Below are 11446 nucleotides of genomic sequence, written 5' to 3' on the forward strand. Positions count from 1 at the left end.
TGATATGTGCTCGTTTTTGTCGTTTCTTTTGTACTAAAAGAATTCATTTAAAACAATCAAATAAATACTTAAAATATTTTAAAATCAGTGTAATGTTGAAGGAACAAAGAAAACTGATGTTTTAAACATGTTTTCTGAAGTAACAGTTATACATTAGCCATATACAGAAAAAGAATCACTTCATACTTTTGTATTACCATTGAAACTGGAAGGAATTTAAAACTGAATTGGTCTACGGCCATGCTACCCTGAATAAGCCTGATCCTGTCTGCTCTCAGAAGCCAAGCAGGGTCAGACCTGGTTAGTACTTAGATGAGAGACCACTTAGAAAGACCAGATGCTGTAGGTCAAAAGAAAAAAATAAGAGATTGTAAACTGACAAGGCCCTTGCAATCTGTGAAGTCAACCAAAGGTTTCTCTGCCTAAAAGTAAAAAAATAAATATTAAAAAAATGTAAACTACAAACTATGGACATGAGGCTGTGAAGTACAGCATTATATAAATATCACTACACTATACAACTGAGAATAATGCAAAATAATATTGAATATCAACTAATTTTAAAATAAAAATAAATAAAAATAAAGTATATAGTTTGATTTTTTTTTAATAGGTCATTTTTCATTGGCTGTTGATCTTTTCTATGGTCTCTTTGAAGGCAAAGAGTTAGTAAAAAGCTACCTGAATGAGCCAACAGAAGATTTGGGAAGTTTATTTTACTTCTGAATCTCACAAATGGTACCTTTCCATTTATTCTAACATTCTATGAAATTATTTTCTAAAATTAATATGCTAGTTAGTTCATTACATGCTAGCTATAATAAACATTAAGCAACAAATTCACAGTAGTTTCTTGTGCCACCTTAGAATTTGGAAGAGTTTTAGAGTATGCTAGATAGGCCTGCTTTAGAAGGTTTGAAATGATAGTTCTTGTTTCTTTAGTCTAGCTATACATATTGTGGCAGGTAGGACCTTCTAAATTCTTTGCCTATTATGAAGGCAGTTAATGTTCAAAAAATATTGATTAGTGATGTGGATGGTAACATTTTTCTTATCAAAAAGCATTTTATAAATAAGGGTTAACCATCTACTTTCCCCTTTACACTAACTCCTTAAATAGTTCAGAGTTACAAAGTTGACAGTTTATAGAGACAGACCAAAGTAACCACCAAGACAGTGAGTGGGATTTAGTTTTTTGATTACGCATTTAGCCACTGGCCTACTCCTTACTTTGCTAATCTGCTAGTAATTACCACCAGATTAAAAGATAATATCTTGAATATAGCTTCCTTTACCCCCAGAACAGGTTAGGTAAAGGTGGCAAGCAGAGAAGACTGTGGGTTAATTAAGTGATAGCAAATGGGAGAAGTGGGGAAAAGGCAGAGATTAGGAATAAAGTTTCCTAAAAAGGAAAAAGGATAATTGATTTCAGCAATTTTCACATGAAAAGTTTACAACTGTGGTTTATTAATACTTAAATGCCATTTAAAATTATATCACAATAAAAATTGATCTATTTTTTATTGTGATATAATTGACATAACCTTATATTAGTTTCAGGTGTACAAAATAATGATCCAGTGTGTGTATTGTAAAGTGATCACTATAAATCTAGTTAAGATCCATCACCACAGTTACAGATTTTTTTAAAAAAATTATTTAACATTCATCACCTTTTCTTAGGTGTTGACTTTTCTTGCAAAGTAAAAAAAATCTTGAATTAAATTTTTAGTAAAGAGATTGAAAAATTTCAGACACTGGAAATAGTTTTCTGTAGTATCCTAAACACTAAAGTCTGTTTTTACAAATTTTACACTGGTTGTGTCCCTCAAAAATATTTTTGTTTTCTGTATTTTGAAAATGAACAACAAAAATAAAAATATCAATTATGGAGAAAAATCTGATTTTAAGTTATACTAAAGCTCTAAAAAAGATGCCTTTAAAAAGGAAAGGTTACATTAAGCAATTTTTATAGAAAAGAGATTAAAGGATTACGTAACATCAATATTCAAATGCTGATTAAATTATACAAAGAATTCTTTCAGTTTTTAAATTTAGGGTCATTGATGATTCACTTCAGTGTAAGTCACATTTTAAAATTTATGTATTATTTAATGTGTTTAAATATTCCTGTGTCAGAAATTATGTTAACATCTTCAATGTAGAAAGTTTAGATGTGCAGTCATGTGAATCAAAAGATAAGTTGCAGATTGATTGTAGCATGGAATACTTTAAAGACAAAAAGACATTATCTTATAAATGGATCATATGAGTAAGAAGTATACTTTATTATTAACCATAACAGATTAAATGAAATCATTTCACTTTGGTATTTACCTCTCATCTTCAAGACAAATGATCTTCATTCTATTTATTGTCAGACTATTTTTACTAAGAAAAAATTTGTGTTTAATTACTCTCTACCTGATGCACAAGTATATGACCAAGAGTCTCAACTTTTTCAAGTAATTGAGTTTGAAACATATACTGTTCCAATGCCTAACCCCCCCCACCCCTCTGAAAAAAAATTCAGCCTTAAGGCATGATTAAAACAATGATTTTATGGCCAACAAAGTAAATTATGAATGGCCTAATAAACTGATTTGTAAATAGAATTATTGTTAATAGTTTAATTAATTATTTAAGTAAAAAAAAAAACATTGTCAAAGCAGTCAGACTACTTATATTAAATCCACTTTTTATAACTGACTAGGTTTGTGGGACAAATAGAGAAAATTAACTGTTCTGGGGCCCTGTTTTATTGTTATTGTCGTTTAAATATATAACATGAGAATGATAATATTTAGCTATTTCAGTGGGTTTCTTGGATAATAAAATAACAGTTTATGTAAATTAGGCTTAGTAGAAGATATTATACCTGATAATACCTAACTCATATTAATTAATATTTTATTAACATTTTACATAGTTGCAGTGTAATCCATACTGATATTTGGGTATTTGGGAATCTTAGTTACAAGGTAGGCTAAAGGTTTACTAGCAATTTTCTTTTTAATAGAGAGAGACTTTATTGTTAGGACAATTTTAGGTTCACAGCAAAATTAATAGGAAGGTGTAGCGATTTCCAGATATCCTTTGACCCTACACATGCAGAATTCCCCCCATTATCTACATCTCCCAGTGGAGCAGCATATTTGTTAACAATTGATGAAAGTAGATTGACACATCGTTGTCATCCAAAGTCCATAACATACATTAGAGTTCACTCTTAGTTTATACATTTTGTGGGTTTGGATAAATGTATAATTATATGTATCCACCATTTTAAAAAATGATGCAGTATGTTATGGGTAAAAAATAAATGGCAAATAAAAATAGAATTGTAAATATACTCATGTCTTACAAAGAAGACAGGCAAAAGATAGAACTGAATGAAAATTAGGGGGCTAGAAAGAGAAAAAGCATACTAAAATGGTAGACCTAAATCAAACCATGTGAATTCTTAGATTAAATGTTAATAAGATAACTGTATAATATCATGCTGGGTGGAAATCACAGAAACCTTACTCCTGTCACCTTTTTGTCACAATCTACATAAAACTAAATACTGTCATGGTATTTAATAGCATTTATCTTTTTTGTCTATTCTAAAACTTCATATAATTAACATGTTATACCGTATATTCCTTTGTGTCTAATTTATTTCACTTAACATTTTGCTTGTGACATGCATCCACATTATTGCTGAAAATTACCATTCATTTTCATTGCTTTATAATAATTCACTTTATGAGCAAATCTAATACATTGATTCATTCTCCTATTAATAGACATATATGAAGTTTACAGTTGAAGGTTTATCAATGGTAGTAATATGAACATTCATATTATACAGGCACAGACATTTTAAACAAAGATAAACATTATACGACATATACCTAGGAGTGACATGGTTGCATCAGAGACTATGAATATGTTCGCCACTGTAGTGACTGGCAGTTTTCCAAATTGGCTTTATCAATTTAACTTTTTGTTTAAAAAGTTGTTTTTCAAGTATTTCACATTGTTGTCAAAAATATTTACTGATTACTTTAGCCATTCTGCTTTGCATGCAGTGGTATTTTGCACCTTTATTTTGCGTTTTTCTGATGGCTAATGAAGATGAGAACTAATATATTTATTCTTATTGATATCTAGTTAACTCAAGAACATTTAGTACTAAGGTAATAGTTTCTATTGCATCAAAATGCCATTTTTGATATAAATCGAGGGACAATGTATGTGGTCCAATTATGAATTGTGATGTAGTTTCATTGATCTAATTTTACTATCTCTACATCAATAACATATTGTGTAATGTTAATATAGCTTTAAAATTCAGCTTGATAACTGATAGTATGAGCTATTAAGTTTTTTCTTCTTTTCTGTTTAGTTCTTCTTTCCTACACCATTATAAACCTTTTGTTGTTTTTTCACATACATTTTAGAAACAACTGTTATGTTCATATACATGCACAATCATGCACTGTAGACTTTTATTTGGATTTCTCAAAATTTATAGGTAATTTGGGGGAGGAAAATATTATCCCTATTATAGATCGTAGTATCTTGCTCTTTTATTTTGTTCTTTCAAAAGTTTATTTACATTTTTTTTTTACATTTTGTGTATAAAGGCATCTTTGTTAGAATCGTTCCTAAAATATGTGATAATCTTAATGCTATTATGAATAGTATTTGCTTTAATTTTTTAAAATTTTCTTTGAAATTATGATAGGCATCCTTATTTGTTTCTGTTCTCTGAAAGAATTTCTTCATTATTTAACCAACTATCTTGGGTTTTCTATAGATTTTATAAATAATTTTTATCATATTAATGTATTATTCCTAATTTGTCAATTAAAAATTTTGTCAAATATATTTTTGGACTCTATTATGATATTTAATTGTTTTCTTTATATTAATATATCGAGCCGCAAAGTATAATTTTCTAATACTAAAAACATTTGTACAATAAAACCCACTTGGATGATTCAATACCTTTTATACGTCAGTAGAATCAATTTTTATACTTCAGTAAAAGATTTTTCATCTATATTCATGAGAAGTATTTTTCTGTAATTTATGACTTTCATAATCCTTTTAATGTATTTGTTTTATTTTGTTGGACTTTTCTCTCACCTAAAAACATTAGAACAGAAAATGCTAAATTAACAGCAAGCAAAAACTTGAACAGATATTTTATAAGAAATAACATTATATACAAATAGACAATACACACATGAAAATGAGTTGAACATCATTTTCAGCACAGAATTACAAATTAAATACTACAATAAGATAGCATGTCGTACCCACTATATTTAGATTGCAAAGTGACCAGAAAGAAAAATGGTTGGAAATCCAGTTTCAATTTACGTTTCCATTTAGGGCTTTAAATCTTATTTGCTGTTCTCAAATCCAACCTTTAGTGAGGCTTCCTAACCCTAAACACCTTGAAGCTCTCGAGCATGCTACTTTGTTTTTCAGTCTTTGCTTTAACTCTTTAACTTCCAGTTCAGTTCAATTTTCCCAATTCATTAAATGAACTGTGGGGCAAACTCATCTAAGTCTCTGCCAGTGACCAGGCACAATTAATGCATTTCAGGTCAGCTGTAGATTGACAGAGTTCCTCTAAAAGCTTCTTGCCTCTTTGGAATTTTTCTCCACTTAAATCCTGTCATTTCTGAAACTCTGCTTTCAAAAATATGTTTGTTATTTAAGGAGGACCTTTGGTCTGACAGATTATATCTGATCCTACTAAGTGCTATCTAGAAGCATCAATTTGTCATTGTGTATATTTAATGTAAAAATCATTTTTTTAATATGATAAAATAGGAAAGTTGAAAAAAATTAAATGTCTTCTCGGTACCCGACCTGTGTCAAGCAACTGAGTGCAATAATGATCCTAAGGGATGATATTCCAATCTTTATAAAGCTTTTCTATTATGAAAAGACAAAGTTGTAACCAAGTTAACCACAAAACAAATGTTTCATAAAAATAAAACTGAATATTTTGACCTGGAAAATATTTTTCTGCTTTCAGTAGAAGTATATATAGTTATTTTATTGATCACGTTGTACCTCATCTATCACACATATTTCACCTTTTTCCCAGAGAATATTTCAGACATAGAAATTTTAATGTTTAAAGAATTTATGTAGAAAGAATAAAAGTTCTTTAAGAATTATCTTCTATTAATATTAATGACTGCAAAAATATTAGCACCAGACAATAATGTTAAAATAGTCTCATATATATTTCTAGTACATACTATGATTGAATCACCTATATTAGAAACTATTTTTTCTTTTTTCTTTAAGTATGTGCGAGAAGCAGATGGCATAATCTAGTTATTAGCAGTTGGCACGATAGGTAGAAAATGAGAAAAAATTAAGAGCTATTGAACTCTAGGGAGGAATATACATCCTGGCACATAGGGAATTAACTGTGAAGCTCTCGTTAGTTTTAATGAGTATAGGTGTCCAATCTGGAATTTTCACATTGAATCAGCACAAAGTTATATAGCACAGGTGTTTCATTGTCAATGAATTTCACATCCGATCTGAATAGATTAAAAGACCACAAAGTAAAAAGCTATCTTTTGAAAAGATAGAAAATTCTAGAAAACAATATTAGTATGTTAAATTTAAAAAATTAAGCAAACTTGAGGAGTCTATTGAGCAAAATTTAACTTTATCTCATTTAATACATGTATGTATAGAGGTATGTTTTTGTATACTTAGCAGCAATACATTAAAATATTTATAATTTTATAATGTCAATATTTTGATTGTGTGTGGTTCAGTTTTAAGTTCTATTACTTTTATTCAAATATATTCAATAGAATAAAACTCATTTTTGATAGCTAAGCTTGACAATTTTTTCATTAATATGTTTGCAGTAGAATGTCTCCAATATACTAGGGGATGCTTAAATAAGTGTGAATGCATTTGTGATTTTTAGCTTGTTCAAATGAGGTAGCAGCTCTCTTACCTTGCTATGTAATCTAAGGTAGCAATAAGCGCAGTATTGCATATATCTAGGCTGGCTTTTTCTAGTCACATTTAACCAAATGTTTTGCTATTTTTGTGTACAAGATTTGTATCCCAAGACTCCCAGTGGATACCTAAAACCACAGATAGTATATACATACTATTTTTTCTACACATACATGCCTATGATTAAGTTTAATTTATAAAAAATATATATTTTTTATTAAAATAGAAAGGTTATTGCCAATAACTAATAATAAAATAGAACAGTTATACTCACATACAATAATATAAAAGGTAAATGAAGTGAAATCTTGTGTGTTTGTGCTTGCACATTCTCTCACAAAAAATATATACCATTTAATATTTTCAGGCTGTGGTTGACCGCGAGTAACTAACTGTAGAATGTGAAAATGGAGATAACAGGAGCTAACTGTAAATGAAATTTCTTTTTTTAGTTTTATTTTTGGATTATTCATTGCCTTTGTATAGAAACACAACTTACTTTTGCATGTTGATCTACCTTAGTTGTTTATTAGATCTAGTAGTTATCTTGTGGATTCTTTGGGATTACTGTATGTAGAATCATGCGATTTGTGAATAGAGATAGTATTACTTTTCCTTTCCAGATTTATTTATGAGCCATGCTTTCTGTTTATTTGTATGTATTATGATTTTCTGTTGGAACCTGGATATTTTAATATTTTAATGCGGTAACATGGAAATCATATTCTCTGCCTTTTTAAGAGTTTGTTGAGTTTTGTTTTTTTTTTTAAAGTTTTGATTGCAAAAGCTGTAATAGTTCTTTTTTTTTTTTTTAGTGGTTCCACAAACTATTTTTTTAAACTATATTTCTTGTTGTGTATGGTTCCTGAGGTCTCTGTTTTCTTACCTAAAGTTATCTAGCATTTTGTCAGATTTCCTTGATTGTCAGGAGATAAAACACAAACTAACACAAACTTGTCTGAGATCTCAGAAGATTGTCTCCATGCTGCAGCACCCCTTCGACACAGCTGAGCTTGCTCTGAGCCTAGGAACCATCCTGAAGTAAAAGTGTGACATCCTTTCAGATCTTTTTAAAGCATGTTTCTCAGATCTTTTTAAAGCATGCATGATTCTCTCAATTTCTCAGTAAATGTGGGTGCTTTTGAATGGGAAGGGGCATAATAGGGGCTTTTGGGTATACTGCCAGTATTCCATGTCTTCATTTGAGTGCTTGCTGATTATGTGAATTTGTTTGTGACAAATTAAACCTGTTGGACAGTAATGATATGTATACATTTCTCCTTGTTATTTATATTTTGACTAATATTTATATAAATACTGATATGCTGTGTATTTATAGCTGTGCTTCACCATAAGAATGCAGGGGTGCTATAATTTCAGGAAATCTTTTAATATAAATCATTACGGTGCTAATTTAGAATAGAAATATTATGTAATTATAAAGTTTAATTAAACTCTAAATATAAAAGACTGCAGAAACAAGAGGAACACTTTACCAGAAGGTAATATCAACTCTTTTTCAAAATGCAATGCATATTATAAAAATAGATGAAACTACAGATAGATGATGATGATAGATAGATAGATAGATAGATAGATAGATAGATAGATAGATGATAGATAGATAGATGATAGAAAGACAGACATAAATAGAGGTAGCTGTAGATACAGTCAATTTTTATTATTAGTGGTACTTATAGTCTCTAAAGTTGCTACAAACACTGAATTAGCAAATATTGAACAATTGCTCCCAGAGGAAATATGAGGTTAGCTTCCTGAGAGCCCTTGCTCAAAACATTTTTGTCGTCTAGTCAACACATATGTTGTTTTATGCATGTTTCTCTTTAAAGGCATCTTATTTACTATGCATTGCTGATTCATTAGTATTGAACTCACAGTCAACAGCACTATAACTCATGCCTAATAAAGCAGGTGTAATACACATATTTTCTCTGTAAGGCACATCATAGCTTTATATAGACTAACAAGATCACAGAAAGGACACTTGTTTATTATATGAGAACTGAAACAGGAAGACAGAGTATAACCTTATGAGAACTCAGCTGAGAATGTACGGTTGGGCAGCTTAACTTTTTTACTGCTCTGCACATGTCCAAAAAGGACCCTGGAAGTCCATGAATAGTGTTGATTTTGAAGTTACAAATAAATTTTAGTGAGTAGGGGAATTCTCAATATTGAATCTCAAATATCCTCATGAATAATGAGGATAAATCATACACACACACACACACACACACACACACACACACACACACACATCATCCTTTTCTCTGTTTAGGATCCTTTTCTCTGTTTAAAAATTAGACAAGTAATGATTTATAAATTCTTCTCATTGTAAATCATTCAGGCAATATACAAGGGTATCGAGTACAGTATGACAATAAATATTTATTTACAAGCCATCAATATATGTGCAGATCAGGGCTGAAAAGTAATATAATTTTATCATTGATATATTTAGTAAAAATCAGAAAAAAGGAAGAATGTATATTTTTTAAAACGAGTTTTAAACTAGTTTTTAAAAATTGAGTGAAAATAAGTCATCTGTAAATATTAATTTTTTTAAAAATGAGTTTCATGGAAAAAAAGATAAAACAATTTATAAAAATAAACACATTAAAGAAAAAGGACTACTCACAAATAATCTAAATTGTAAACTGCCCAATCAGATAGACTTCTAGATCTGATTCCAGATTAGCTTTACAGGTCCATTCTGTATACCTTGCAGTTAATTTTTCTAGTTGTACAAATGTAGTTTCATGTTGTTAAAGTTTTTACTTAAATTTTTTTATATTTGAATTCTATTTCTATACCTGTTCCAACCTGGTCCAGCTTTCAGGATCCAGCTCATGTGTTATTTCCATGATTATTCTGTAATCACATGAATCTGAAATAATTGCCCTTGTCCTGGCACCTTGATAATAATCTCTTTTCTATTACAGGTAATTATATGCCTTTTTGCCTCCACTATTAAGTGGTGAACTCCTTTAGGGCATGTTACTGATTACTGAGTTTCTATCCACACTTACAAAAATTACTATTATGTAACAGATGTTCTATAGATGTTTGTTGAATTGAACGGACCATGAAATTGCTAAATTTTCCTTTCACTCTGACCACAACCCAGCTTCCGGTGGCATTCTGGTGGTGATAGGTAGTGATTTTCTGCAGATTCTTAATGCTTGATTATCATAGATGAAAGTATGTCTAAGACAAGTTTTCATGTTGTTATTCAAAAGAAACTTTTAAAATATCTTTTGAAGGTGTATGATTTTTACTGTCATATTGAGTGTAATTAATTGGAAATATACCTGGTAAAATTATTTTTTAATCGTGCCTTAGCAATAGATACAAAACCTAGAAATTATATTTGTTCAAACCTAAGAATGATTTCTTCTTTTTTTCTGACATTGATTTCTATGTCTACGTTACACTTTTAAATTATGCTACAGAGGAAAATTCTTAAGCATAAGGTTGGACATAATACAAAATGTATGAGATTTCATAAGGCTTTTACCTTAGGCACTGAGACTCATATCCATTTTAAAAGGAGAAACAACCACTCCCTTAGTATCAAAGAAGAGAAGTAATTGCCCTAGTAATAAATAATTAGAGACCTTAGGATGGAATTAGAAAAGAAGGATGGAAGTCCTTTAGCATGAAAGTCCTTCCAGATGGACTGAATCCTTTTTAGAGTGAAGATAAGCCGTGAAACAAGAAGTACAACATGAAAGGTAGAAAAGAGTGGGTGGGAGATGGACAGAGATTCTGATATTGGGAAACAAAGAGAAAAGGACTCTTAAATCATAGATGACCTAAAATAGACTCATATTTTACTTATGGTAAATTCTAAAAATACGTGGAGTAGTAATTTAGATTGAAAGTGCAAAGTTTTTTCATTTTCTCTTTTCAAAATCCCCTCCTAAATGTTTTGTACCTTACGTCTCTTTAGGCATGGTTACATCTTTCACTTTATCATATCATCTTAGATAAATTTAAAAACCTCTGACTGTAACTGTTTCAGAGTCCAATATTATCTAATATCATCTAAGGTGAGACTAGGTGAAAGGGATGTGAATAGTTAATGTAATTATTTTTCTATGGGAAAAGTTACTCAATATACATGGTGGTGTATTAATATAATTTTTATATATGATGGACTATCTCATATATCTATCCGTTTATGTATATGGATGCCCCTATCATATTATGTATGCAGAAGATGACAATCATACATATACCAAATACATAAGTATTTCTTTTTATTAATGAGCCTAAGTAGTCAGTATATGGTATATTGTTTAAAAGTATTTTCTAGTATTCAACTGACTTGGTTTAATATACAAAAGAGCAAACTACTTGATATTTTTGTAAACCTCAACAACACATACCTATTTTTTTTCCAGAATAGTAGTGCTAATTGCAT

The 11446-nt window shown here is 29.7% G+C and overlaps 1 pseudogene; it reads left to right on the forward strand.

The window, feature by feature from the left end:
- The first annotated feature begins 230 nt into the window (after nt 1-230).
- On the forward strand, nt 231-349 carry LOC118604170 (annotated as a pseudogene).
- Nucleotides 350-11446: the final 11097 nt, after the last annotated feature.

Source organism: Rousettus aegyptiacus, unplaced genomic scaffold (genome assembly GCF_014176215.1).
Source record: "Rousettus aegyptiacus isolate mRouAeg1 unplaced genomic scaffold, mRouAeg1.p scaffold_m13_p_6, whole genome shotgun sequence".
Lineage (NCBI taxonomy): Eukaryota > Metazoa > Chordata > Mammalia > Chiroptera > Pteropodidae > Rousettus > Rousettus aegyptiacus.